The 25,524-nt window shown below is 36.6% G+C and overlaps 1 protein-coding gene and 1 long non-coding RNA gene across 4 annotated transcripts in view; one reads left to right on the forward strand and one right to left on the reverse strand.

The window, feature by feature from the left end:
• Positions 1–25,524, forward strand: part of ASB8 (ankyrin repeat and SOCS box containing 8) — a 156,404-nt gene that overhangs the window by 61,695 nt on the left and 69,185 nt on the right. The window contains exons 3-4 of one of the 3 annotated variants that reach the window (XM_055095714.1): positions 11,721–11,928; positions 14,302–14,422. The exons of the other annotated variants lie outside the window; for them this stretch is intronic. The gene's annotated coding sequence lies outside the window, so the exon portion shown is untranslated. The remainder of the gene's footprint in view (positions 1–11,720; positions 11,929–14,301; positions 14,423–25,524) is intronic. 3 annotated transcript variants of the gene reach the window in all.
• LOC117975444 (uncharacterized) overlaps positions 20,381–25,524 on the reverse strand; it is a 28,232-nt gene continuing 23,088 nt past the window's right edge. Inside the window, exons 2-3 of the long non-coding RNA XR_004665698.3 lie at positions 23,366–23,500; positions 20,381–20,944 (exon numbers count right to left, since the gene is read on the reverse strand). This is a non-coding gene — a long non-coding RNA (uncharacterized LOC117975444). The remainder of the gene's footprint in view (positions 20,945–23,365; positions 23,501–25,524) is intronic.

Genomic DNA, 25,524 nt, shown 5'->3' on the forward strand with positions numbered 1-25,524 from the left:
CTTATTGCAATAAAGCCAATATCTCAATAAAGAGAGAGTCACACACATTTTTTGTTTCCAAGTACATATAAAAGTTATATTTACATTATATTGTAGTCTTCTAAGTGTGCAATGGCATTATTATTACAAATTAATGCATATACCTTAATTTTAAAATATTTTATTGCTAAAAAATGCTAATGATCATCTGAGCCTTCAGCAAATAGTAATCTTTTTGCTGATGGAAAGTCTTGACTCAATGTTGATGGCTGCTGACTAATCAGGGTGGTGGTTCCCAAAGGTTAGTGTGGCCATGGCAATTTCTTAAAATAAGAAAGCAATGTAGTTGGGCATGGTGACGCATGCCTGTAGAGTCCCATCTGCTCAGGAGGCTGAGGCAGGAGGATCACATAAGCCCAGGAGGTGGAGGCTGTAGTGCACTATGATAGCATACGTGAAAGCCACTGCACTCTGGCCTGGGCAACACAGAGAGACTCCTGTCTCTCAAAAAAAAAGAAGACAACAAAGTTTTCTGCATCAATTGACTCTTCGATTCACAAAAGATTTCTCTGTAGCATATGATGCTGTTTGATAGCATTTTACCCACAGTAGAACTTCCTTCAAAATTGAAGTCAGTTCTCTCAAATCCTGCTCTACTTTATCAACTAAGTTTATGTAATATTTGAAATCTTTTGTTGTCATTTCAACAATGTTCACGCCATCTTCACCAGGTGTGGATTCTATCTCAAAAAAAAAAAAAACTTCTTTGCTCATCCATAAGAAGCAACTCATCATCCATCCAAGTTTGATCATAAGATTGCAGCAATTCAGTCACATCTTCGGGCTCCAGTTCTAATTCTGATTCTCTTGCTATTTGTACCACATCTGCAGTTACTTCCTCCACTGAAGTCTTGAACCACTCAAATTTATCCATGAGGGTTGGACTCAATTTCTTCCAAACTCCCATTAATGTTGTCATTTTGACCTCCTCCTATGATTTGCAAATGTTCTTAATGGCATCTAGAATGGCAAATCCTTTCCAGAAGGCTTTCAATTTACTTTGCCCATATCCATCCAAGGAATCACTATCTATGTCAACTACAGCCTTATGAAATGTATTTCTTTTGAGGAGTGGGCAATTTTTAAGATACTTTTTAATTGCTATGAGACTGAAGTTGAAGAACAGATGATTTAACTGGAATGTTTTAGGAAAACTGGGTAGATAAGTCAAATGCCCTGAATTCCCTTAATATCTGTTATCATTTTGAAATCTTATTTTTAAGAAATTGCTGAAAATTTGACAAAACTAATGTGGATGGCTACAATTGAACTTAACAATATCTATATGGAGGAAGAGGTAAAATTTACATATTTAGAAATGAATGCTCTCATCTCATCCCAACTACATATTCAGGTGAAATGCGTGCACCTCCTCTTAGCTAGAACATGTTTCTTTTCTTTTTTTTTTCTCGTTCTTTTTTTTTTTTTTTTTTTTTTTTTTTTTTTTGTAGATAGGGTCTGACTCTGTTGCCCAAGCAGGAGTGCAGTGGGTTGCAATCTCGGCATACTGTAACCGCCACCTCCTGGGCCATCCTTCCATCTCAACTTCCCGAGCAGCTAGGATGCCACCATGTCCGGCTAATTTTTGTATTTTTTGTAGAGACAGGGTTTCACCATGTTGCCCAGGCTGGTCTTGAACTCCTGAGCTCAAGCAATCTGCCTGCCTTGGCCTCCCAAAGTGTTGGGATTACAGGCGTGAGCCACTGCACCCGGCCTGGAACATCTTTTTCTAGCTTGTTGTTCCTCTTGGCTGTCTTTCATTTGGATTTCCTCAATCAGGTCCCAGGCCTGTCACCATAGCCAGGGTCTGTTAACCATCACCACTGATTCTACATTAGGTAGGACATTCCTGGGTAAGCTAATAGCTCACCTGCCTTTCTGACTGATTACAGCGGTGCTCTCTGTGGCCACTTATCATGCAGCATCATTTGAGAGGGTGCTGTTCTTTGTTTGTATCTTGGGGTGGAATTGGTTTGCTTCCTGGCATTCCTGGAATTGCATCTGAAAAGACAGGGCTCATTATCATTTTTTTTTTTTTTGAGACAGAGTCTGGCTCTGTCGCCCAGGCTGGAGTGCAGTGGCCCAATCTCAGCTCACTGCAAGCTCCGCCTCCCGGGTTCACACCATTCTCCTGCCTCAGCCTCCCGAGTAGCTGGGACTACAGGCACCCGCCACTATGCCCGGCTAATAACACGGTTTCACCGTGTTAGCCAGGATCATTTCTATGGAGCAGATGTGCGATGCTTTGCCTATGCATCCACTGGGCAAAGAAACCAAGCCTCAAACATGAAATTCGCTGTGTCCTTTCTGTAGGAACTCTAAGTATGGTATGTGGTGACTCTCTTCTTCCTCCACTCTTTCTACTGGTTGTGGCAGCATCAGGTAAACACCCCAAGAGAAAGAGAAGCTGAGAGTCCTTGGAGTGATTTCAAGTTTCAGGCTTCTTTGTAATCTTCAGAAGCCATCCTTCTAGGGCTTGCTATGCTGTTAGGTGTGCATTTACTTTACCAGCTTACTCTCAAGGACATTACAAACAGTATCAGTGAGCAACAAATGAAGAGATGAATATGGTAAGGTATATAGGAAGGGGCATGAAGCTTCCATACCCTTTCTTGGAGCAGTACCCACAAAGAACCTCTGTGTGTTCAGTTATCTGGAAGCTCCTGAAATATATTTCTTAAATAATAAGACTTGAAAGTCTAAATGACTCCTTGATCCAGGGGCAGCAGCATGAATATTATGTTAGCAGCATGAAAACAACATTCATCTCCTTGTACATCTCCTCAGAGCTCTTGGATGACCAGGTGCGTCATCAATGGGTAGTAATATTTTGAAAGGAATCTATTTTTCTGAGCAGTAGGTCTCAACAGTGGACTTAAAGTATTCCATAAACCAGGCTATAACAGCTGTGCTGTCACTTAGGTTTTGTTGTTCCATTTATAGAGAGCACAGATAGAGCAGATTTAGTGTAATTCTTAAGGGCCCTAGGATTTTCAGAATGGTAAATGAGCATTGGCTTCAACTAAAAGTTAACAGCTGCATTAGTTCCTAACAAGAGAGTCAGCCTGTCCTTTGAAGATTTAAAACAATGCATTGACTTCTCCTCTATAGCTATGAAAGTCTTAGATGGCTTCTTCTTCCAATATAAGGATGTTTTGTCTATATTGAAAATCTTTTGTTTAGCATAGCCACCTTCATCATTGATCTTAGCTAGATCTTCTGGATAACTCACAGCTTCTCCAACAGCACTTGCTGCTTTCCCCTACACTTATATGTTTGTTCTTCTATCCAGACCATTAAAACGTTCTCCCTATTAGCAATAAGGCTGTTTCACTTTCTTATCATTTGTGTGTTCACTGGAGCAGCACTTTAAATTTCCTTCAAGAACATTTTCTTTGCATTCACCACTTGGCTAACTGTTTGGTGCAGGAAGCCTAGCTTTCAGACTTTCCCAGCTTTCAACATGCCTTCCTCACTAAGCTTAGTCATTTCTAACTACTGACTTAAAGTAAGAGATGTGTGACTCTTCCTTTCATTGGAACACTTACAGGCCATTGTAGAGTTATTAATTGGCCTAACTTCAGTATTGCCATATCACAGGGACTAAGGAAGCCAAGGAGAGGTAGACAGGGTGAGCAGCCAGTTAGTGAAGCAGTTAGAACAAATACATTTATTGTTTGTCTTCTTAGATGGTTGTGGTCTGTGATGCCCCAAAACAATTACAACAGTAACATCAAAAATACTAAAGGCAGATCACCATAACAGATAACAATAATAATAATAATAATAGTAATAAAAGTTTGAAATATTGTGAGATCTACCAAAATGTGACACAGAGACACAAAGTGAGCACATGCTGTTGGAAAAATGGTGCCAATAGACTTGCTTAATGCAGGGTTGCCACAAACCTTCAATTTGTAAAAAACTATCTGTGACGTGCAATAAAGCAAAGGACAAAAAACAAGGTATGTTTGTATCAATTTCACTTCCTAATACTATTTATGTCATTGGTTAGATAACTCTTTAATTCAAGATTTCCCATATGATTACAGTATCTCATCCCCTTATCTTTGTTTATTTTTACCATCAGTACAATTTTTCAAGACAACATAAACAGCACTGTAGTTCACATTAACCATAGTCCTGCTAAGACTATTGAAAAAATCCAGTCTAATGCTCAGTCTTGCCATCATCAATGACAAAGTCCTTCTGTACAATTTCCTACAAACTCATCTTGTACAAATAACCACACTCTTAATATGCAGGTCCTGATCTATGTGTCGAGTAACTGGTCACTTTTCAACTATGTTTTCTCTCTACCTTTTAGGGTGTTTTTTTTTTTTTTTTTGGTGACAGAATGGGTATTTTTTTGTTTGTTTTTACAAATTATTTAAAGTACCTTCTAGGGGTGGCTATTGTCAGGAGAAGGAATCTATTCCAAGATTTGTTTGATATTTAATTTATTTGTAATTTAGATTGGGACTCTGGAGGGAAGATGATAAACAACTATCAAGTATTTGGGTGGAAAGAATAAGTGGATATGAGATCCATAAGCTTATCTGCTATCTCACACTCATGTGGATGCTAGAGAAGTTTCCTTGTGAACAGAGCATGTACTTTTGCCTTTTCTATAGCAGTAAAAATGTGGCATGCCAAGCAAAATCCCTCAAAGTGTCAGTCAGATCATCATTAAATGTGAAGTGTAGTTCAGGGCTCCTCAATTGCAGAGATACGGAGAATTTGCAGTGGAAGAAACTACAAGAGGGCAAAATCTAGAATTGATGGAGAAAAGGGAAAGAAATCATATTTACCTCAAAAAAGGTCTAGATGATACAATAGAAAATACTATTATAAATTGACAAACTTGCCAAATTTGTCCATCACATGGTAAACAAAAGGTTAAACATAAATCTCAATTTTTGGTGAGGCTGGGACAACACAAATAAGACCAGAAGAAATGTAGGTAAGACATAGCCAGATATTTGATACCAGTATCCTTTTAGTTTCCATAACAATCTCAAAAGCTATTTAGACATTAATTCCATCAAGGCCTAAAGGGAGCAGACAAAGTATCCTAAAACGAATTCTCTTGTGAGCCTAAGTGATTAATTTTCAATATGTATATAAATTGTATATAAATATAAGTTCACATTTATTAAATTCATTACATCTTATATGTGATTAGATTATTTCAGTTATTTTAGAGTTTTCTATTTTTGCTTTTTTTATTATTCATTTCCTTATTCTGAGGGCTAATGTTCAGAGTTTTAAGTACAATATATGCTGAAAGAAGGTAAAGGAGATGTGATTTTCAATTAAATACATAAAGTATGTTTAAAAACCACTGGCATGATCTTAGTTATTATTATTATTTTTATTTTACTTTAAGTTCTGGGATACATGTGCAGAATGTGCAGGCTTGTAACATAGGTATTTTTGCATCTGCTTAAGAGCCTGTCTTTTTTTCTCTTAATTTTAATATTTAAAGAAATTATCTCAGAATATGACTTCTGAAGTTTGTATATCTAAGAATTATTAAATTTGATGTATTTTGGTTAATTATACCATGAGTTTAAGCCTTCCAAATCCTTACACAAAGTATCACTTTCTACCTTAAAAATGTGAATTAAAAAATATACAAAACTAAAGAATGCTGAGTTTAAAAACAAATAGAAAATAGAGAAGAACATTAAAAAATAAATCGTTTATAGCTCCACTATCTGTAAGCAGCTACTCTTAACATTTTGGCTGACTTCCTTCCAATCCTTTATCTAATCTTCCTTCCAAAGCAAAGAAAATTTCCTTTTAATTATTGTAATCTAAATCTATTGTAATTTAAATAAAAATTTAATTATTGTAATTTAATTATTGTAATATGCCCAATATGCTGGTATATATTTTGCTTCTTATTTCACTTAAAATTATGATTTCAACATTATTACACAAAGTTCATAAACATAATTTTAATGACTGCATCACATTTCATTAATTTCATTTTCTATGAAATAGCTAATCATTCTCTATTATAGCTCTTAATTTTTTGCTATTATAAATATTATAAATAGTACTATAATATGCAATTTTCTGCATAAATCCTTTTCTCAATTGGTAGCTTCCTCAAGTAAATTTTTAAAATAGATAAATCTATTCATTTAGCAAACTTATATTGTACCACTGTTTGCTAGGCACTGTTCCCAAAAGTCCTATTATTCATTTAATCATAATAATCCAATAATGTAAGTACTATTATGATTATTCTCATTTTAGAGATGAGGAAATCGAGATGTGCTGGTTTACATTACCCCTGTTTACATAGTTGATAAATGGAGGAGTCTGGATTTGAATCCAGGCCCTTGGACTCTGGGATCTGTGTGAGTATAGGGACTCCACATTAAAGGGAATAAACATTTTGAAAGCTTTTGGTACATATTGCCAAACTACTTTCCAGCCAACAATGGAGTATTAGCATTGATGTTATACTTTAATTTTTTTAATTTAATGGATCAGAAATCATATGTAATTGTTTTAAAACTATTGTTTGGTTACTAATGAGTTTGAATGCTTTTGGATGGTGTTTCCTCTTCTATCAATTGAGTTCTTATCCTTTTGTCCCTTAAGATATTGGTATTTTTGATGAACTCTTGATATCATAAATTTAATATATGGCTCATTTTTCTAATCAGTTACTTGTTAAAAATAAGTGAAGTGGCTTATTTTTATATACCAAAGTTTTCCACTTGATGTTAGTCAGACATGTCATCTTTCTCTTCATGACTTCTTCTATGATGTAGACAAAGTCCACAAGCTCAAAATCCACCAGTGGTCAGAGAGATAATACAATGGGCTGATGTGGGGCTGATGTGGGGCTGATGTGGGCCCAATACAAGGCAACAGGGAGTCTTGAAACTGGGAAGAACTTGCAGCTTGTCCAAACAGGAGGAACACCACTAAATTCCAATTCGTTGTTGATAAGAATAGGCCCACTGTGGCAAGATCTGAATTTTTCCAGAATCCAGATTATTACATACAACATCCTTCAAAGGAAACACTGCAGGCTTAATAAAACATTGGGGTGGGACAGAGGGCTCATAACTTATCACTTTTGCCTCAGAAGTTCTCCATTCAAAATTTTAAATCAGTATTTAATTATATTTCCTTCCAGGTTTTTTAGTGAGTTTTTTATATATTCAAATTTTTATACTACTTGTAATTAGCATTGTGGTGTGAAGCAAGCATCTAGTTGCTTCCATAAAACCAAGAAAGGAAAGAGATGGATTTATGTTTCAAAGTTCTGTTCCCTTGCAGAAGGATCAATGAAATGATGGAGAAATATTAAATGTTATGATAGTGGTTTCTCTAATCTTGAAGAAAAAGTTGCCTTTTTTCTCTGTATGATTGACTTACACTGAACACTCTCATTTCCTGAATTATGGTATATAATTTGCTTGTTTGCTTGAAATTAAGGCAGAAGGATCCATAGATAAATTGGAATTTAAAACTCCTTGAAATGCTCAAAAGAAAACTAACAGAAAGGGGAAAGTATCCAAAGTAATGCAAAACTTTCAGAGGATTAAAACAATCAATCTAATCTTGCATTAAATATTGCAAATTTGATAAGTGAATTTCAGGCAGATTTTAGTTAGTGCGATTATAGTTAGAAAGTGATTAACAAACATCACATTGTTTAAATATTCATTTACTTTCTCAAAAATCATTAATCAAAAGCTTACTCTGTGCTGGAGCAACAGTAGATGTTTTTGTCCTGCTATTACTATTTTGTAGTTTTTTTACCCTCACTTTTGTCCTGGGAGTGCTGTGATTCTGTGTTAATGAATACAAACATTAAAATTAGAATTATAAAACTGAGGGGTTAGTTTGGTCAGGTCTGCCTGTCCTGCTTGCTTTTGGTTGCTTGCTTTTTGTTATTTTTTATCTCTCCCTAAAGTTGAAGTCTGCAATCACTGAAGGGCATGCCACTGAATGCTGAAACGTAACCTTCACCAGCTACTTTATAGATAACATTCACAGGTCACCATGGTAACGGTTGCTTCAGTTGTTTTTCAGAAACCTGGACCTGCTTCTGTCCAGTTCAAACTGGTTGAGACCACTGACCTTTTAACTGGGTCTGTGCAAGTGCTGGAGAGGCGGCGTTTTTATGTTGGAGGGCCAAAGACTCCATCCTCAGTCCATGCTAATGCTGCCATTTTCTGTACATATGTGCTGTGGAATGCCACGAACTCCAGCTAGGCTGTTGCAGAATGAACCTGTTACTTCATTTTTCCCCACTAGCAACCACCTTTCCCCACACCTTAGACCACTTCACTTCCCTAACACATAAATACCCTTAAGCTTTGTCTTTGGGGAGGCAGATTTGAGAGCTGTTCTCCCATCTCCTCCTCGCTGGGTGGCCTTTCGAATAAATCTTTTCTCTTTTGCAAAACCTGAATCATAGTGATTGATTTACTGCTTGAAGGTAGAACAGACCAGAACCTGGCATGTAACAATTATACCAGCAACAAAAGTTGTTGATAAGAAATTACTTTTAACAATTAATTTCATTACCCAAATTAATTCCTTGATTAGTTTTCTACATAGCACACTTAAAGTATTTCTAATTTTGTCATGTGAATAAAATTACTATTTATGTTGTCATAAATAAACATGAATACAATGTCATGAGTAAAAATACTAAAATTATTTTGATCCAGATGAATTCATTTATGTGTAACTAATCAACACAGTCCAGTTTTAACAGTCTTTTGTTCAATTCAAATTTTACTATAACAGCTTCTACTACTATGAGTTTTCTTTTGGGGGCATTATTTTTATGGAGTTCTATTTTCCAAGGTCAAAATTTATAGATCTAAATCTTGCCACACACAGTTTTTATCTATTTTCAGTTTTATTGTAACCGCCCAAGGATTCATTGTGCCCACTGCCCAGATAAAGCCGATTCATCAAGACAGAGGAATTGCAATAGAGAAAGAGTTTAATTCATACTCAAATCAGTTCAGCTGCCTCTGCATGAATTAAACTCTTTCTGGAAATTCAGAGATTGGAGAGACTGACAATTAAGAGACCGGGGTTTTTTAAGGATAATTTGGTGCATAGGAGGCCAGGGACTGGGGAGTGATGATTGGTCCCATTGGAGATGAAATCATAGGGAGTTGAAGCTGTCTTCTTTGCGCTGAGTCAGTTCCTGAGTGGGGGCCACAATACCAGATAAGCCACTTTATCCATCTGCGTGGTGGCAGCTGACCCATCAAGTTCAGGGTCTGAAAAATATTCTGAGCACCAATCTTAGATTTTACAATAGTGATGTCATCCCTATTGTAAATGGGGAGGTTTGGAATCTGTGACCTCTCCCTGCCTAACTCCTAAACCATAATTTCTAAACTTGTGGCTAATTTGTTAGTCCTATAAAGCAAGAGGAGGGTTTGTTTCAGGAAAGAGCTGTTATCATCTTTGTTTCAAAGTTGAAACTATAAACTATGTTCCTCCCAAAGTTAATTTGGCCTATGCCCAGGAATGAACGAGGACAGGTTGGAGGTTGGAAGCAAGATGGAGTCGGTTAGGTTAGATCTCTTTCACTGTCATAATTTTCTCACTGTTATAATTTTTGCAAAGGTGGTTTCATTATTTTATATTATTTCTAGTTTTTTAAATTAGTTCTGTTATAGTTAGTATTTATTTCTTAGCTAATTCATGATAAAATTGTTAAATCTCTCAGTATTGGTCTCTTGCCCAGAATCATCTGTTACAAAGCCAATTTAATTCTTCTTATTATTTTTTGGACCTTGTATAAACTGTCCACGACACTTGTGGCCCAAAGAGCAAATATGCAGATAAAAGAGATTGCCTCTAAAAAAATAAAGCTGCTTTCTCTAAAAGAAAGGGGAAAATGCTAGGTTTGGGGGGGAAGGCTTTCTTGAGAAGGTAGCATATGATCCGCATCACAAAAGACGAGAAAGAATTCACCAGGTGCCCATAGAGTCAAAGAACATTCCATAGAAAAAGCAAGTGTTAAAAACATGGAGGCAGGGAGAGGAGAACACATCGTAGCACCAAATAAAAACTGAATGAACAAATACATCATCACTTCTAATATGAGGTTATAGAAAGTAAAGACAAATGGATGGGTTTGTGTATGGTAAATAGTAACTGGATTGTAGGATACATGGGAAGGGTGAAGGAGGTTTTAAATAAGAACATGAAAGGCTATGGAGATGAGTCAGTGGACGATGACATTCAGGCTCCCACTTAAATGAGTGGATGTACCTTGATGCTGTTAAACAAGAAAGAAAACACAGAAGGACATGAAGGCAACTGTCCATTCGTTGCTCTTGGACCATCTTGCCTTGAAAGACCTGACACACTGGAATCTGTTTTTTTTCCAAAGACCCCAGGAAAGATTTTTCACTGCTCCTTTGTTCAGTCATTTTGATGCTTTCAAATCCCTCATTAAAATCAGCAAAGGCCAGGTGCAATGGCTTACGCCTGTAATCCCAGCACTTTCGGAGGCTAGGCAGGCAGATCACTTGAGGTCAGGAGTTTGAGACCAGCCTGGCCAATATGATAAAATCCCATCTCTATTAAAAATACAAAAAAAAAAAATTAGCCAGGTGTGGTGGTGCACACCTGTAGTCCCAGCTACTAGGGAGGCTAAGGCAGGAGAATTGTTTGAACCCGGGAAGCGGAGGTTGCAGTGAGCCGAGATTATGCCATTGCACTCCAACCTGGGTGTTGCAGCGAGACACTGTCTCAAAAACAAAAACAAAAACAAAACAACAACAACAAAAATCAGCAAAATATTCCTGTTGTCTAACCGACTAATACTCTTGCTGTGTTTACCTCCATTTCCCATTCTATCTTGAAAGAAATGGAGAACAGCTAGTTACCATATTTTAATAGGTGTATTTCCCAGGATGTTTTGTCTTAACCTCTCAAATCTCTCTTTTCTGTATTCTGATTCAATCCCCTCCATAACATATAACTCTTTGTTTCAGGGATTATTTGATCAGCCTGTTGGCCAGTGGTATTATGGCCACTGAATTTTTTAAAAATGCAAAATGTACATGTTTACTTAGTTGTTCTTACACTTCGCTCCATGCCTTCCAACAATTTCTTCTTTAGTTGTTTCTTTTCTTATTTTGTGGAAACTTGAAATTTAATGAGGAAATAAGGACAGCAAGTTATGGTAAAAGAGTCCATGAATATTTTGCCTGAGGAAAAACACTAACATGGTTAATCAGTGTCTTCAAATCTCAAAGGGTCTCCTTCTACCCCACCATAATAAATAATTCTTTACCATGGATTAAGTTCAAAGAATGAGGAATATAACTATAAGGAAGTGTGAATTATAGTGTGTGTGTGTGTGTGTGTGTGTGTATTCCCACCCAAGTGGAACATTAATGGCATAACCTACCTTAGGAGGTTGTGGTGTCTCTGCCCTAGACACCTTGGCGCAGTGGGCGAAGTACTCTAAAAACTTAGAAGAACCTAGTGTGAGTCTCATCACTTTCATTTACTAGCTACATGACTTTGGGGAAGTTACTTTATCACTCTGAGGCTCAGTTTCCCCATCTGTAAAATGGAGATAGTATACATTTCATATAATTTTATGAGTTAGATGGGATCATATATATGAATATGCTTTGTAAACTATAAATTATTATAAATAGGTAAATAACCTTTATCTGAGAAGACATTCTTCTGGAATGGCTTCAGAGATTTCATGTGGGATTATATATGCTTCACTTCTGAAGAGGGTCCCAACATCAGATGTCCTGCCTGGGCTAGCTCATCTGCAAGCTCCATGAGTCCTCTCTCGCACCTGCTGCAGTGATTCTGCAACAAACAGATCATTCCCAGTCAGAGCAACAGAAGGAGGTAAGATAAGGTTTCCAAAAAATTGTCCCATTTTGTGTACATGCCATGATATATGTAACCAGTGCCCAATCTGAGGGATATGAAGACTATTTCTAGGGCAAAGATGAACAGTAGGGTCAGAATTGTTACCTGTTATTTCCTCCTAATGGGAAAAGTTTAGGTAGAAATTCTGGCCTCCCTACAGGCTGAGGCAGAGACATGAAGAGAGGGGCAGAAATGCACCCTATTCCCAGAAATGTCATCTTCAAATAATAATTTTGCCTGTTCGTTTTCATTCCAAGTGATGTAGTGGAGCCAGCTGTTACCAGCTCTCAAGAGCCAATTGTTAAATTTCAAGAGTTTTGAAAATTGATTGTTAAACATAGCCATTATTAATATTTTAAAACGAAGGTAATAAATACTTAAAATTCATCACTTCCGAATTTTGTCACTATATTTTACTATTATCTATACTCTCAAGATTATTTATGTCTATTGCATCCGTATGGTAGGAAAGCCATATAATAGCGACCTAACATATCTCTTCCCAGCTCCATGATTAGTGGTGTCTCATGGGTAACTTGAAATAAGTCATTGTGGAAGTGTTTATGCCATGAAAATTGGCAAATGCTACAAATAAGGTACCCCCCACCCAGAGCCATTTGTTAAACACTTAACCAGCACACCACTCATTTAATTCATTTGTCTAAATGCTTTTGGCTAGTACTTGCAGGGCACCCAAAAGCTCAAAGCAGTGTGGAGAGTTAGTTGACAATGCAGCTTCTGGAATCAGACTCCTGAGGTTTAAATTTGAGCTTTACCACTTACTGTATATCTTGGACAAGTTACTGACCCTTTCTTTGTATCTGTAAAATGAAGATAAAAGAAGAACTCCTACCTCATAGGATTACTGTGAAGCTTAAAAGGATTACTACTAATAACACATATAGAACAAACAATACCTAACACACAGTGTGTAATTACTTTGATTTAGATTAGTTATGTTAATTTAGTTTTAATTATGACATGGAAGCATCTTTCTGGTCCTATTTTACTAAAAAAATTTTAAGAACTGGGTATCAACATCAAATTTTATCAAATGCCTTTTAAACATCTATATAATTGATTAGAAGTTTTTCATCTTTGAAATATTAATATAGTGAGTTGTATTAGTGGGATTCCCCCTATTAGAAGAACCTTTAATCCCTCAAATGAATTTCACTTGGTCATGATGTACTATTCTTTGAATGCACTGCTGAATTCCATTTGCTAATAATTTAGTCTATTTCACCATTATTAATAAATCACCTTACTTATTATTTTCTTTTGTATAATTTTTCAAGTTTTAGTCTCAATGGTTTGATGACTTTGTGAAAGTAATCAGCGATCCTTATTTTTTCTGTCCTTGCAAACAGTTTCATTAGCCTTGAAAATATCCGATTGCTACAAGATTTAAAATTTACCTATGGAGCTATCAGGGCCTGAAGCTATTTTGAGGCATAGCCTTTTGTTAACTTCCTCTATCTGAATGGCTCTCAAACTTGGTTGCACATTGAAATCACCTGGGGAGCTTTTAAAAAATACTGATGCTATTGTGAAAGACAGTGGGGTGATTCCTCAAAGACCTAAAGACAGATACTGGGTATATACCCAAAGGAATATAAATAATTCTATCATAAAGACACATGCACATGTATGTTCACTGCAACACTGTTTGCAATAGCAAAGACATGGAATCAACATAAATGCCCATCATTGATAGACTGGATAAAGAAAATATGGTATATATATACCATGGAATACTATGCAGCCATAAAAAAGAATGAGATCATGTCCTTTGCAGGGACATGAATGGAGCTAGGGGCCACTATCCTTAGAAAACTAACACAGGAACATAAAAACAAATATCACATGTGTTCACTTATAAGTGGGAGCTAAATATGAGAACTCATGGATATATAGAGGGGAACAACACATGCTGGGGCCTATTAGAGGATGGAGAGTGGAGGGTGGGAGGAAGGAGAGGATCAGGAAAAATAACTTATGGGTACTAGGCTTAATACCTGGGTGATGAAATAATCTGTACAAGAAACCCGCATGACACAAGTTTACCAGTGTCACAAACCCGCACAGGTACCCCTGATCTTAAAATGAAAGTTTAAAAAGTAAAAATAAATAAATAAATAAATAAATAAATAAATAAATAAAACTGTTGCCTATGTGATGTGGTAGATACATTAATTAGCTTGATTTAATCATTTTGCTAACATATCAAAACATCACATTGTTTTCTATAAATATATAACTATTGTCAATTAGATTTTCTTCAAATATTAATACCTGAGTGTTTCTTTCCTGGTTTTTTTTTTTTTTTTTTTTTTTTTTTTTTTACAGAAGGGGTCTTATTCTGTTGCCCAGGCTGGAGTGCAGTGGTGCAATCATAACTCACTGCAGCCTTGAACTCTCAGGCTCAAGTGATCCTCTCCCTCAGCCTCTTGAGTAGCTGAGTCTGCAGGTATGTGCCACCATGCCCAGCTCCAATATGTTATTTTAATTGGTCTGGTAAGCATCCTAGGGATGGGGATATTTAAAAGCTCTCCAAGTGACCACAATGTAAAGCCAAGGTTCAGAACTACTGCATTACATTCATTTCACTCAGTATATTTAATTTTGTTTCTATCTTTCATTCAACAAATTTTATTGATTCATATTAACCCAGAAAATTACCTACTTCTTTCTGGCTTTCAAAGTGATTGCCATAGAGTCTTGCAAAGTACTGTTGCATAATTATTTTTATTTTCTTTGTGGCTGTGATTATTTCACCTTTTAAAATTTGTGTATTTTTGCTCTCTTTCTACCACTTCATTTTTAATTATTAGATAGACAGTAGTTTGTCTATTTTATTGGCTTTTTTTTTTTTTTGAGACGGAGTTTCTCTCTTGTTGCCCAGGCTGGAGTGCAATGGCGCGATCTCGGCTCATCGCAACCTCCGCCTCCAGGGTTCAAGCTATTCTCCTGCCTCAGCCTCCTGAGTAGCTGGGATTACAGGTATGTGCCACCACACCCGGCTAATTTTGTGTTTTTAGGAGAGATGGGGTTTCTCCATGTTGGTCAGGCTGGTCTCAAACTCCCAACCTCAGGTGATCCGCCCACCTTGGCCTCCCAAAGTGCTGGGATTACAGGTGTGAGCCACCGCGCCCGGCGTTTATTGGCTTTTTCCTAGGACCAATTCTTGAATTCATTTATTGATTCTATTCTATTTCTGGTTTGTTTTTTTTAATTTTTTTATTTCCACAGGTTTTGGGGGAACAGGCGGTACTTGGTTACATGAGTAAGTTCTTTAGTAGTGATTTGTGAGATTTTGATGCACTCATCACCTGAGCAGGATACACTGCACTTATTTGTAGTCTTTTATACCTCACCCCCGCCCACTCTTTCCTGAGTACCCTAAGTCTATTGTATCATTCTTATGCCTTTGCATCCTCATAGCTTAGCTCCCTTTTATGACTCACGGCATACAATGCGTGGTTTTCCATTCCTGAGTTACTTTACTTAGAATAATAGTTTCCAGTTCCATCCAGGTTGCTATGAATGCCATTAATTCAATCCTTTTTATGACTGAGTAGTATTCCATTTTATATATATACATATAAAGTGAGATATACATATGAGAGATATATATACGTATATATATACACATATATACATATATACATATATACACATATACGTATATATACGTATATATATACACATATACGTATATATATACATATATACGTATATATATGTATATATATCTCACAACTTCCTCATCCACTCATTGAATGAGGGACCTTTGGGCTGGTTCCATATTCTTGCAATTACGAATTGTGCTGCTATAAACGTGTGTGCAAGTATCTTTTTTGTATAATGACTTCTTTTCTTCTGGGTAGATACCCAATAGTGGGATTGCTGGATCAAATGGCAGTTCTACTATTAGTTCTTTAAGGAATCTCCATGCTGTTTTCCATAGGTTGTACTAGTTTACATTCCCACCAGCAGTGTAGAAGTGTTCCCTTTTCACAGCATCCATGCCAACATCTATTCTTTTTTGATTTTTTGATTATGGCTATTCTTGCAGGAGTAAGGTGGTATCACACTGTGGTTTTGATTTGCATTTTTCTGATCATTGGTGATGTTGAGCAGTTTTTCATATATTTTTTGGCCATTTGTATATCTTCTTTTAAGCCAACTTTTTTATGGGACTGTTTGATTTTTTCCTGCTAATTTGCTTGAGTTCTTTATAGATTCTGGATATTAGCCCTTTGTCAGATGTATTATTATGAAGATTTTCTCTCACTTTGTGGGTTGTCTGTTTACTCTGCTGATTCTTCCTTTTGCTGTGCAAAAGCTCTTTAGTAAGTCTGAGCTATTCATCTTTGTTTTTGTTGCATTTGCTTTTGGGTTCTTGGTCATGAAGTATTTGCCTAAACCAATCTCTAGGAGTGTTTGTCCAATGTTATCTGCTAGAACTTTTATAGTTTCAGGTCTTAGATTTAAGTCCTTCATTCATCTTGAGTTGATTTTTGTATAAGGTGAGAGATGGGGATCCAATTTCATTCTCATACATGTGGCTAGCCAATTATCCCAGCACCATTTGTTGAAAAGAGTGTCCTTTCCCCATTTTATGTTTTTGTTTGCTTTGTCAACGATCAGTTAGCTGTATGTATTTGGGTTTATTTCTGGATTCTCTATTCTGTTCTATTGGTTGATGTGCCTATTTTCATACCAGTACCGTACTGTTTTGGTGACTATAGCCTTATAGTATAGTTTGAAATCAGTAATGTGATGCCTCCAGATTTGTTCTTTTTGCTTAGGCTTGCTTTGGCTATTTGGGCTCTTATTTGGTTCCATATGAATTTTAGGATTTTTTTTCTAGTTCTGTGAAGAATGATGATGATATTTTGATGGGAATTGCATTGAATTTGTAGATTGCCTTTGGCAGAATGGTCATTTTCACAATAATTGATTTTACCCATCCGTGAGCATGAGATGTGTTTCCATTTGTTTGTGGTGTCTATGATTTCTTTCAGCAGTGTTTTGTAGTTTTCCTTGTAGAGGTCTTTCACCTCCTTGGTTAGGTATATTCCTAAGTTTGTTTGTTTTGTGGCTATTGTAAAAGGGGTTGAGTTCTTAATTTGATTCTCAGTTTGGTTGCTGCCGGTGTATAGCAGAGCTACTGATTTGTATACATTAATTTTGTATCTTAAAACTTTGCTGAATTTATTTATAAGTTCTAGGAGCTTTCTGGATGAGTTTTTAGGGTTTTCTAGGCATATGATCATATCATCAGCAAACAGCGACAGTTTGACTCTTTACCAATTTGGATGCCCTTTATTTCCTTCTCTTGTCTGATTGCTCTGGCTAGGACTTCCAGTACTATGTTGAATAGAAGTGGTGACAGTGGGCATCCTTGTCTTGTTCCAGTTCTCAGAGGGAATGCTTTCCACTTTTCCCCATTCAGTATTATGTTGGCTGTGAGTTTGTCATAGATGGCTTTTATTACATTGAGGTATGTCTCTGGTATGCCAATTTTGCTGAAGGTTTTAATCATAAAGGGACGCTGGATTTTGTCAAATGCTTCTTCTGCGTCTATTGAGATGATCATGTGATTTTTGTTTTTAATTCTGTTTATGTGGCATATCACATTTATTGACTTGTGTATGTTAAACCATCCCTGCATCCCTGGCATGCAACCCACTCGATCATGCTGGATTATCTTTTTGATATGCTGTTGGATTCAGTTAGCTACTATTTTGTTAAGAATTTTTGCATCTGTGTTCATCAGGGATATTGGTCTGTAGTTTTTTTTTGTCATGTCCTTTCCTGGTTTTGGTATTAGGGTGATAGTGGCTTCCTAGAATGATTTAGGAAGGATTCCCTCTTTCTCTATCTTGTGGAATAGTGTCAATTGGATTGTTACCAATTCTTTGAATGTCTGATAGAATTTAGCCGTGAATACATCTGGTCCTGGACTTTTTTTTCCTTGGTAACTTTTGTATTACCATTTCAATCTTGCTGCTTGTTATTGTTCTGTTCAGGGTTTCTAATTCTTCTTGATTTAAGCTAGAAAGTCAACAAAGAAACAGTGGATTTAATCTATGCACTAGAACAAATGAACTTAACAGATATTTACAGAACATTCTACCCAATAGTCACAGAATATACATCCTATTCATGAGCACATGGAACTTTCTCCAAGACAGACCATATGATAGTCACAAAACAAGTCCCAATAAATTTAAGAAAACTGAAATTATATCAAGTACTCTCTCAGAACACAGTGGAAAAAATCGGAAATCAACTCCAAAGGAACCTTTGAAATCATGCAAATACATGGAAATTAAATAACCTGCTCCTGAATGATCATTGAGTCAACAATGAAATCCAAATGGAAATTTGAAAATTCTTTGAACTCAACGGTAATAGTGACACAACCTATCAAAACCTCTGGGATACAGCAAAGGCTGTGCTAAGAGGAAAGTTCATAGCCTTAAATGCCTACATCAAAAAGTCTGAAAAAGTACAAATAGACAATCTAAGGTCATACCTCAAGGAACTACAGAAACAAGAACAAATCAAACCCAAACCCAGCAGAAGAAAAGAAATAACAAAGATCATAGCAGAACAAAGTGAAATTGAAACAAAAAAAATACAGAAGATAAATGAAACAAATAGCTGTTTCTTTGACAATATAAATAAAATTGATGGACCATTACCAAAATTAACCAAGAAAAGAGAGAAGATCCAAATAAGCTCAATTAGAAACAAAATGGGAAATAGTACAACCAACACCACAAAAATAAAAAAGATTGTTCAAGACTACTATGAACACCTTTACATGCATAAACTAGAAAACCTAGAGGAGATAGATAAATTACTGAAAACATAAAACCCTTTTTCTGTTTTCTTACTCAACAATTTCTGCTTTGATCTTTACAGATTTTCTGCTTCTGGTCTTCCCTTTGTTAATTTTGTTTATCTGCTTCTAATCTCTTTGGCAATTTCATTTTGTTTTGTTTCATTTAAGTTCATTTATCCTTATTCTTTTCGTTAAATAATAGAAGTATTTCAGGCTATTAAATTTTCCTCCAATAAATATCTGTGTACAGTATTCGTTAATATATAATACTTTTATCTGAATTTTTTAAGATCACTTACAATTGTTTTGAGTTCCTGCTTAATATAAGAGTTGTTTTTGGATGGCTTCTTAGTTTTTCAATTTTCAAGTAGGTAATGTCGGTTTTATTATTGTCACTTCTGAATTGGTTGAACAATCCTTCGAAAACATCTCCTTGGTAAAACTTAATTGAATATGTTTAACACTAGACACTTAAACAATAGGAAAAGTAACTGATCTATTGAGTTTTATAAACAGAAGAACTGGCACCAGATACCCTTCCATCCCAAGCAGATTGATCTCCTGGCTTGAACTTTCTTGGGAAGGGAATAGTTAGGACTCAATGCATCATCTAAAAGGATGGATGGTGTCCGTCAGGTACAGAATCCCAAGTGTGCAACCAGGAGTGAGGCTTTTTTCATTGCTTCCTTCCATGCTCTGTCAGAAGCAAGTTCACTGTAAGGTCATTATGGTAGGCAAGGGTCAGCAAATTTGTTCTATGAAAGGCCAGATAGTAAGTATTATAGATTTCGTGTGCTGGGTTACTGATATTGCATATGGGACATACTCATAATAAAAAATTGTTTATTGTTTATCTCAAACTCAAATTCAACTGGGTGACTTATATTTTTATTTGATAAATCTGGCCACCCTACTTATAAGCCATATGGTCTCTGTGGCAACTACTTAGCCCTGCTGTTGTAGTGGGAAACAACCATAGACAATACATGAATCAGTGGGTGTGGCTGCATTCCAGGTAAACTTCATAAAAATTGGCAGTGGGCTATATTCGGCCTGAGGGCCATGGTTTGTCCATCTCTGCATTAAACCACTGTTTTTCAACATTTTATGTGCATCAGAATACCATGGAGGGTTTGTTAAAACACTGATTTCTGAGCCCCATCCCTGGAGTTCATGATTCCCTAGATTTGGGGTGAACCTCAACAGTTTGCATCTCTATCAAACTCCCAGGTGATGCTGCTCCTGGTGGTCTGTAGGCCACACTTTGAGTATCGTTGCATTCAAGGAAATGCCTTATTGCCTTTTTGTTGCTAGAACCCACTTAGAGTAACATAGGCTTTTTTATTATTATTTAAAGACCTCATCAATCTTACGAGACAAAAACTTCTAAATGATGAAATTTAAATAGTCTCATGTCCAGAACTTCCTAGCCAGCAAGGCTTCTCTAACACATATGGAAACTTTAGGCTAATTATAAAAAGTCACTCCCTCTCAGGGAAGAATTAGAAAAAAGGCACAGCTTTTTTTTCCTTCAACTTTTATTTTAAGTTGAGGGGTACATGTGCAGGATGTGCAGGCTTGTTACATAGGTAAAGATGTGCCATGGTAGTTTTCTGCACAGATCATCCCATCACCTAGGTATTTAAGCCAAGCAACCATTAGCTATTCTTCCTGATGCTCTCCCTCCCCCCAGTCCCCAATGGGCCCCAGTGTGTGTTGTTCCCCTCTGTGTGTCCATGTGTTCTCATCATTCAGCTCCCAATTATAAGTGAGAACAGGCAGTGTTTGGTTTTCTGTTCCTGCATTAGTTTGCTGAGGATAACGGCTTCCAACTCCATCCATGTCCCTACAAAGGACGTGATCTTGCTCCTTTTTATGGCTGCATAGTATTCCATGGTGTACATGTACCACATTTTCTTTATCCAGTTTATCACTGATGGGCATTTAGGTTGATTACATGTCTTTGCTATTGTGAATAGTGCTGCAATGAACATACACAAAGGCACCACTTCTTCTGAACTCACACAGCCCCTCGCCAGGATACACAGCTTGGTCAGTTGAGTGCAGGCCAGATTTCAGCATCTATTCTTCCCTTCAGGAGCCTCTATGCAGTGCACAGACTGCATGACACAGCTGGTTGACCAGAAGAATGTTATCTACAATTTACTTAATCAAAATAACACATTCTAAATTTAAAATATTCCATATGAATTTATTTTGTTTTCTTGCAGTGAAAAGAAAAACATGAAAGAATATTCTTAAGGAAAATACCATGCACAAGCTGATACCTGCTCTCCTTTCCTCATATCTCAAGGGGAGAAAATAAACAGAAGTTTAAGAAATGTTTAAGAAAATTTAAGAAATAAACAGAATTTTAATGTCTAGTTTTAGTGTAGTGAATATGGTCTGAACTGTTTTGGCTCTTTGGAATTCAGTTTTCTTTATAGTCTAATATGTCAACAGTAGTATTTTGTAAATGTTCCACGACCCTTCACAAGAAGGTATATTCCCTATTTGGAGATGATAGATTTTAAAATATTTCTACTGATAAACATATCCTTTTCTGTAGTAATGTCTATATGTCATGGATTCTCTATATTCTTACTTATCTTCCTGATATAAGAATGACTTGGGATGTAGGAGAATACCAATGAGGGAAGGGAGAGAGTTTCCATGTGTCATTTTGTATCCCGGCCACATAGCACAATACTGACAACATAACAGGCACTCCCCTATCAAATGAATGAGCTTTTTTGGCTGTAAAGTAGGTGGAGTGCAATTGGCCCCAGTGATCCATTCAAATAAAAATGGATTTCTATCCTCTTTCCTTTCTCCCAACTGGGCTTGTAGTATATTCCCTAATCTGGAGTCAGCTATAATTGGTGCATTTTAATTAGAAAAATCAGTCAATATTTTTCTCTGATGTTTCTTCTCTTTGGTTCCAGTCTTATTCATTGAGGTTACACAGACAAAGTAAATTCTCTCTTCTAAATGGAAAACCTGTAAACATCCATGTTTGGCTTTCAGCAAAAGAACGATAATAAAAATTAGAAAAATTTGTGAAACCCAAAATAACAATGAAACTACATATAATTTTGTGGAATATAACTAGGGCAGTAATTAGGGCAGAACTTTCTCTTAAAAGAAGTTAAAATTTTAAAAATTAGCAAACAACTTAATCACAGAATAAAATACATTATGCAAGGAAAGTGAAAGGAAGAAAAAATGCACATAATAGATGGATTGAACAAAATTCAAAGATTGATTAAACTAATAAAGGTCGAAGAAATTAATACTTTGACAGTTCTCTGGCATGATTTATGTTATAAAAAAACAGACTTAAATAAACAATATTAAAAATGAAAGGGGCACAGATGTTGCAGACTGAATTATAAGGGGGGCTTCTGCTTCTGATATTTATAGACAAGGTAATTTGGATCAACCATCTCAACAAAAACAACCAAAAGCTTGACACATTTTAAAATATCTACAATAAAGGCATTAAAGAACTAAAAATGCAGTGAAGAATTTTAGAGCCAAGATCCAGGAGCATTCACTATGTATTTAGCCACATTAGAAATAGCTGATATGGCCAGGCATGGTGGTTCACGCCTGTAATCCCAGCACTTTGGGTGGCCGAGGCTGGTGGATCACCTCAGGTCAGGAGTTTGAGACCAGACTGGCCAACATGGTGAAACCTGCCTCTACTAAAAATACAAAAATTAGCTAGGAGTGGTGGCGGACCCAGCTACTCAGGAGGCTGAGGCAGGAGAATCGCTTGAACCCGGGAGGCAGAGGTTGCAATGAGCCAAGATCATGCCATTGCACTCCTGCCTGGGTGACAGAGTGAGACTCTGTCTCAAAAAAAAAAAAGAAAGAAAGAAAGAAAGAGGGAGGAAGGGAGGGAGGGAGAGAGAGACAGAAAAAGAAAAAGAAAGAAAGAAAGAGAAAGAAAGACAGAAAGAAGCAAAGCAAAGCAATAGCTGATGTAGCTGAGGAAAGAACTGGTAAAGTGAGTGACTCATGCCTGTAATCCAGACACTTTGGGAGGCTGAGATGGGAGGATCGTTTGAGTCCAGGAGTTCAAGACCAGCCTAGGCAACATGGCAAAACCCTGTCTCTACAAAAAATACAAAAAATTATCGGGGCGTGGTGGTGCAAGCCTGTAGTCCCAGCTACTCAGGAGGCTGATGTGGGAGGATAGCTTGAGCTCAGGAGGTCAAGGCTACAGTAAGCCATGATCATGCCACTGCACTCCACCCTGGGCAACAAAGCAAGACCCTGTCTCAAAAAAAACAAAAAACAAAAAAAAAAAAGAAAGAAAGAATTGGTAAAGATGAAGGTATGTCATAAAGAAGATGAAAGAAAGAATGGATAGAGCAAAAGCAATATTTGAAGAGAAAATAGCTTGGAATTAAAGAGGCCTTAAATATCTTCAAAATATTTTATTTATAAAAAGAAAGCCATAGCTTGACACATCACTAGAACTTCTGAAAATGAAAGGCAAAGAGAAAAACTTAAGAGGAGCCTGAAAAAAAAAAAAAGGCAGATTACCTTCAAAGGAACCACGATCAGGTTGGCAGTGTTTTTCTCAATGATGCAAGTCAAAATATAAAATTTTCTTGTTTAAGACTCCATTGTAGCAGACTAGAGAAGGGTTGTAAGTCACAGTGATATGCTCCTGCTGGCCTGGAAGAAAACAAACATCCATGCTGTGAACTGCCTGTGGGGGCCGTGTGGCCAGGAACTCTAGCAGCTGAGACCAGTCCCCAGATGACAGCTAGTAAGTCATACGACTGCAAAAAAATGATTCTGCCAGCAACCAGTGAGCTTGGAAGAAGACCAATGCCTCAGATGAGAATGGCAGCCCCAGATGACTCCTTGATTTCCACCTAGTGAGACTGAGCAGAAGACTCAGCTAGTTCATACCCAGACTCCCAACCCACGGAAATGGTGAGATAATTTTCACTTGTAATAGTAAAGAAAAATTGTAAGATAAATTTTAAGATATTGTAAGATAAGATAAAGCAAAAAAATCATATGATAAATTTTACTATAAGCCACTAAGTTTGTGGTAACGTTACACTGCAATAGAAAACTAATATATGTTTTAATTTTTTTTTTTTTTTGAGACGGAGTTTCACTCTGTCGCCCAGGCTAGAGTGCTGTGGCGCGATCTCGGCTCACTGCAAACTCCGCTTCCCGGGTTCACGCCATTCTCCTGCCTCAGCCTCCCGAGCAGCTGTGACTACAGGCGCCTGCCACCACAACCGGCTAATTTTTTGTATTTTTAGTAGAGACGGGATTTTACTGTGTTTGCCAGGATGGTCTCGATTCCCTGACCTCGTGATCTGCCCGCCTCGGCCTCCCAAAGTGCTGGGATTACAGGCGTGAGCCACCGCGCCCGGCTGTTTTAAATATTTTTAAGAAAATACTATGGAAAATTTTATGCCATTAAATCTGATAATGTAGATAAATGAAAAGTTATTAGAAAAATATAATTTTCCAAGTTGAAGAAGAAATAGAAAAACATAAACACACATATAAGCATGAGATTAAATGAATAGTTTAAAAATATTTCTATAAATAAAAAGCCAGACATATGATTTTAAGGCAGATACTATCAAACAATTAAGGAAAAAAATGCTAACTTTGACTATACTAGAACAAAAGGAAGTACCTCAACCTTTTTAGTGATGTAAATATAACTTTGAAACTAAAATTTGCCCCCTGCAAAAAAGATAATTTCACTCTTGGACATAGTTACAAAACTCCTAAGCAAAATTTTAGCAAATTGTATATTACAATATATTTAAAAGATTATACCTTATATCATGACCAAAGTAAAGTTTATCCCAGTAATTCAAAGTTGATTTTTTATTTTTATTTTTTAATTTAATTTAATTTTTTTAGAGACAGGGTCTCTCTTTGTCACCCAGGCTGGAGTGCAATGGTGCAATGAGCCTCAACCTCCTGGGCTCAAGTGGTCCTTCTGTCTCAGTCTCCTGAGTAGCTAGGACTACAGGCATGAATCACCATGCCTGGCTAATTTAAAAAAAATTTTTTTAGAGATGGGGTCTCGCTATATTGCACAGGCTGGCCTCGAATTCCTATCCTCAAGTGATCCTTCCACCTCAGCCTCCCAAAGTGCTGGGATTACAGGCATGAGCCACTGTGCCAGCCTTGAAGTTGATTTAACATTAAAAAATGAATTAATGTAAATTACCACAGGAACAGAAAATGAAAAATCACATAATCATCTTAAGAGATGCAGGAATGCCATCTATTTTATTGAAAATTCATGTCTGTTTGTAATTTTTTGAAAAAAATCTCAGCAGACCAGGAATAGAAAAGAACTTCCTTAAGCTATTAAAGTGATTATAAACCAAAACCGCATAGCAAACATCATCTTTAATAGTGAAACATTAAAAGCATTATCTGTAAGATCATGTCTACTTTGTTATTAATAAAGGTGATATTTTGACCTCTATCTGCAGACTCATTGTCTTATTTCTCAGTTGATTCAGAACCATATGGGAGAGTAATATTGTTTACTGTATCCCCCTCGAGGTCCCATACAATTATTTTAAGTGATATTATTATATGTGTGGAAATAAAATTGCAAACAAAGAAAACAATAGAGTTTTGGTTATAATTAAAATATACTCAGTCATAATAATGTCTGGCAGGTCCTGGAAGGAAAGAATGCTGGT

This window comes from Pan paniscus, chromosome 10, assembly GCF_029289425.2.
Source record: "Pan paniscus chromosome 10, NHGRI_mPanPan1-v2.0_pri, whole genome shotgun sequence".
Classification (NCBI taxonomy): Eukaryota; Metazoa; Chordata; class Mammalia; order Primates; family Hominidae; genus Pan; species Pan paniscus.